Below are 5,442 nucleotides of genomic sequence, written 5' to 3'. Positions count from 1 at the left end.
CCTCACCGCTGGCTGCGGAGGACACAGTGTCAGAATCGTTCATTTGTTCTTTCAGGTATGAAAACAAGCCGCTATCGTTATTGTGTTCGACACTAGTTCGCCAGCCTCAGGAGCTGAAGCTTTTCTTGAGTCAGCAGCATTCTGTTATTCAAAGATCCTGCTGTTTGAAGCTCTTTTCCCGCAGAAAACATTCCTAAAATAAGGGCTTAGATTTTCATCTCTGAATTATTTTCACTCTATTTTTTTATGTTCCTTTTTATCCACCTGCTTAGCTACTTTGAAAATTGTATTCTTTGATATGAAGCCAAAATTGTTACAAGAAGCATGTTTATCTGAAAGTACTTATGTAAGAAGTAAATATCATTTCAGCTTTTTTAATATTTATTATTATAATAATTGGAGTACAGACTGTTTTAATTGATGTAGGTTGGTTTAAGAATGACTTAATTTTTTATATATATATATACATGTATGAATGTATATATAGACTGAAATGATTTTTTTAACATCATATTTTTATATTTATATATTTTTTCCTGTTCATTGTTAAAACGACTTTTTAATAACATTCTTTCCTTCAAGTGGATTGTGACATATACTTTATATATATATATTTAATAATCATATTATGTTTTACATTTTAGCTGAAATGAACAAAGATGATGTCATGATGTTATTTTGTGTGTAATATATATATATATATATATATATATATATATATATATATATATATATATATATATATATATATAATGCATAGCTGCAGCACCTTTTGCATGTTTCAATTCATTTTTGTCATCAAGCGTGTGGTAGAAACAGTCACCTCCAGTCCAGGAATCTTCTCTATGAAACTGGAGCTGACGGATTGCAAAGCCAGCTGAGGCCACGGGTGGAACCAGTCTATGGCAGTGCAGTTCACCAGAGCCGGGAACTTTCGAGCCCGAGTCCTCAGCGTGAAGCCGACCGGGGAGAAACACAAAACCACCTGAGCGATGCAAGGAGAGCGATGAGAGTGAGCAGGAATGTAGAGTCCAAAAGACGACTCCAACCTTGAGCTGCCTTCGGATTCTCTCTATGAAGAAGCTCCAGCAGTTGTCTCTGGAGTCTATCAGTCCCAAACCTCTCAGCTCCATGCGGATGGATGACACGATCATGTCCGTCTCCTCGTCGCTGAAGAGGTCTGGGATATCTCCTGCACACAAACCGCATCAGACGTCTTCATACATTGGCAGAACAGCAGTGTGTCAGCCAGACCTGAAGCTAGCATATCGTTGATGAGCACCAAGAAACGTTCGTCCGGAATCTGGGCGTCGGTGTGTAGGAACACGGTCCCGATGTTCTTCACTCCCACTTTAATGTACAGCGCTGCGATGTCACTCTGGCGGAGGAATGTCAGAGATTAGAAGAGGGTATTGTGGTGAGGGGTGTGTGTTACCTTCAGGTCGTTGATACTGTATCCTTTCCGCAGAGTGACTTGGAAAACCTCTAGAGTGCTGAGGAAGGCCGCCAAGCGACACAGACTCTGCTTCCCGCTGCCTCCGACTCCCACCAGCAGGGCGTTACCGTAGGGCGCCTCCAGAATCCGGCTGATACGGCACCTGGAGACGGAGTCTTTACAGCCCTACTCCAACCAAGTGACCGTGTCAGAGTCCTACACATGCTGGATGGCTTCCTCAAACAGAACCAGGTCCATGACGGCGTGCAGCTCATTGTAATGTTCCAGAGCCTCAGCCAGAGTCTTCTGGAGTTTCTCCCAGTCTGCGGCCTGGAGACAAACATGAAGATCAACTTGATCTCATGAAAAGAATGACAATTATCTCAGCGATGACAAGAACATTCATCCTCGTCCACGCGCTGACAGATTGGACACGACAGCGACGTCGGCGCCGACGGCCGCTCAAGTCCAACGCCTGCTAGGATCCCAGTGTAATAGATTCAAGTCAAAACTAATTAAAGTCACTCTGCTCTTGAGCGTGATTGATGACAAATAAATAGACGCTTGAAGGTAACAACATGGAGCTGCATGCTTGATCAGCTCACAGCCCTGTGTTTGTGTGCGTACCTGGTGGTAGCGAGGTTCTCCCACGCCCAGAGCAAAGTGACAGTAGACCAGAGGCTGGTGAATGAAGATGGACTCGTCGATTCCCTGAGGAACATCGAGGGAAAACAAAAACACAATGAAGTGCAGACACTTAAACTGAAGTGATTTGGAGGCGTCCGTAACTAAGCCCTGTGGCTTGATCTGAGCGAGTCAGCTTATTGTTTCTCCATTTGACAACAAAAGGTGACTGTTTTTCCACAACTTACTTGCTGTTGATTTACTTTAGTTTGGACTGGCATTGAACTGAAAATAAACAATGGAAAAAACTATCCCCTCTGGTTGTCCACTTCCTCCTCCGGGTCTCCCTGCTTACTCTTATGGAGTTAATGTAACGCCATATTGACCAACAACTAGTGCAAACCATTCTGGAGCATTGCTGCCACCTACTGTACAACTGAGCACATTGCTATCAATGACATTTCAAAGGCCGAGAGAGAGACTGAATTGTACAGGTAACACAAATGATGCTTAAATAAAGTAACTCTTCCTTGTGTCAGTAATTCATAATAATATAAATGCATTTATTTGAACAAATAACAGCAAATATATCATAGAAAAGACTTGTTTCAAGTAATTTTATTTTATTATCCGATAAACAGCTAACCGTCAGGAGTATATGAGGCGTATTTGAAGGTCACTTTAGATCAGCGCCATTGCTACAGCGGATCAGTTCTTCAATCTTTAAATAACTGTTACCTCAAAGTATCTCTTCCCCGTGTCCAGGAGAATCTTGTTAAACAGTTCCACGTCCTTCTCCTCCATGAGTTTGTCTGAATAAACCCGAGAACTCTCGTGGAGCCACAGGTGAACCAGGTCCATGGGGTAACGGACCGACTCTGGGAGTGCGAACAGGATGCCCTGCACGAGAAACCAAAGCCGTTAGACTCTCGTGTATGAGCAACTTCAGCGCTTCAGTTTGTCAGGAGTAAACAGAGAACAACAAACTATTGATGAGTGATGACCACAAGCCTGAATCCGATTTAACACTTAAAAACGCATCGACTGTTTGGATGTGAAGGTTGAAATACAGCGGTTTGAGTCAAGCGTGTAGAAGTGTGTGAAACTTTAAGGCTGCTCCACCTGGAATATGTTGGAAAGGTCCCGCAAGTTAAAGATGTAGTGGAAGCGGATTGCTGTGGGGAGGAAGTTCTGACTTATTTTCTGGTGCAGACAGATTGCAGCCTAAACAAACAGAAGCCAAAGTTAGATGGATGTCAACAAACTTTGAGAAACAGATGGCTTTGTCACAGACTGACGGGTTGATGAATCGGCTGGATCGCAGCCAAGAAGGAAGCGTGTAGCGGAGGAGCGTTTGATGGTGGAGATGTACCTGGATGAGCGTTCCGACGGAGCGAGACACACCGTAGCTGAAGCCTCCCTGGAGGAAGTGAGCTGACAAGATGCTGGAGAAGATGGTGGCTAACGCGTCAGCGCCAGGGAAATGAACAGCAAACACAGAGAAGTGTCTCTGAAACGGAGCTTGCATTAGTGAAACAGCCGCAGACAAGAACTTCATTTAACCTAACTTCATCCTGAATGTTTACATACACAAGTTTGTACATATTGGGAAGCAGAGTTTCACTCTGACCTAGCGAAGCGCTAGCATCAGTGGAAATAGTGTTGATGGTTCATGTGGTTAAAGAAGTAGTAGTTTCGGTGGAGGTAGTCTAGCTGTTGATAACAATAGATACAAAAAGATTCAATTTCTCGTATCAAACTGACACATTACAATACCTGGAGTCTGGGGTTGATGGAGAAGCTGCCGGCAGTTGGGTTCATGCACGTGATATACTGGCAGTTGTGGATCTCCTTCAGCACAAGTCTTTGTCGGTCGTACCTGCAGATACACGTCTGCCAGCTCAAAGCATGTTTGCTGATGATGGTCTGAACTCACCAGTGGTTGTAGTCCAAGTGCTGGCGTATGAGCGTGTGTGGCTGGACCGTGCCGTAGCCGTCCACCTCAGGCATGTTGAGGTCGTCGATGAAGTAGATGAGCTTCTTCGCTGTCGGGGGAGCGAATTTACGCCCAGCTTTCTTTTCCAGGGGCTTCTCCAGGGCACCTGCAGTCACATCAGTGAGAGTCTGAGCTGCCATTGCATGAATGCTGTCGACCATTTTTGAGATCTGCTTCGGTTTTTGGCTTTGGTTTTGTCGGCTACCAGTGAAGCCAGCACTTACGCTGCAGCATGGCTGAGGTGGTGTAGTAGTTGAAGGGTACTTTAGCCACCATGTAGTCTTCCTTCAACCGTCCCACCTTGTCAGACACCAGTATGGTCTTCCCCACGCCTGCGTTCCCTACCAGCATGACTGGTTTGCCTCTCTGCAGCAGCAGGTCCATGAAGTAGGTCAGACAGATGGTTTCCGGAGTGTGTACCAACACCGTCTGTAACAAATAAAAACCCTTCACTTCCTCAAACTACCACCAGCGATGAGACCAGACCTGCAGTGGCACGTCGGGCTCCAGTTCAAAGGCATCCATCCTCTCACTCCAGGGGGTCAGTTTTTTACTCTCCGGGTCGATGAAGTAGTCGAAGACGCTGCCCTGGGATGGGAACTTGACTGCTCTCATCTCTTTGGACCACCAGCGACTGAATTCTGCTCGGTAGTCGTTCAGCTGAAACCGGTTACCCAAGTCAGCACGATGCGACTCTAGTTCGTGTTACGATGAGTGCAATGACTACGCACATGATCCTGGAACAGAGCGCCACCAAAGGCCCAGATGCAGGCGAAGACAAAGTAGATCTCGTAAAGCTCCCTGGCCGAGTCTGGTGGAGTGTTTTCCTCCGTCAGCAAACAGTCCAGCAGCGAACACAGGGTCTGAACCGACAAAAAACACCAACAATGTTGTGTGTTTCTCACGAAGACAAGGTTGACGGCCTCATGTTTCTGAAGTTCCCTCACCTGAACCATGCTGTTTTCTGGTATGCGAGTGATGGTTTTCAAGTTGCAGCGGACCTGCTCCAGACAGTACGGCACGTACTTGTCAAACAGAATGGGGAGGTTAGCTCTCTCCGACTGCGCCTGTCTGGTGTCGATCCAGCTCGCCACGTAACTGAAACCACATACATCACTCAGATCTTCTTTCTAAAGGCCAGCAGAATGTACATCTCTTACGAGCTCCAGCCAAGGTCCTGGGCGTTCACATACAAAATCCCAGCTCTGGACACGGTTGCTGGAGTCGCGGCTTTCAGGTGGGAAATCTCGAAAAGTAAGCGCATGGAGGACGACAAGCCAATCCTCTCATTGCTAGCAAGAGTCAGCACCTTGAAAGATGCATCACATTATTTTTAGCATCAAGCCAGGTCGTCTAAAAACCATGTCATTTTGGATTACACCTCAGC

The sequence above is a fragment of the Synchiropus splendidus genome, chromosome 13, assembly GCF_027744825.2.
Source record: "Synchiropus splendidus isolate RoL2022-P1 chromosome 13, RoL_Sspl_1.0, whole genome shotgun sequence".
NCBI classification, from domain to species: Eukaryota; Metazoa; Chordata; class Actinopteri; order Syngnathiformes; family Callionymidae; genus Synchiropus; species Synchiropus splendidus.
The sequence above is the reverse complement of the archived record's forward strand: the minus strand, read 5'-3'. Positions refer to the sequence as shown.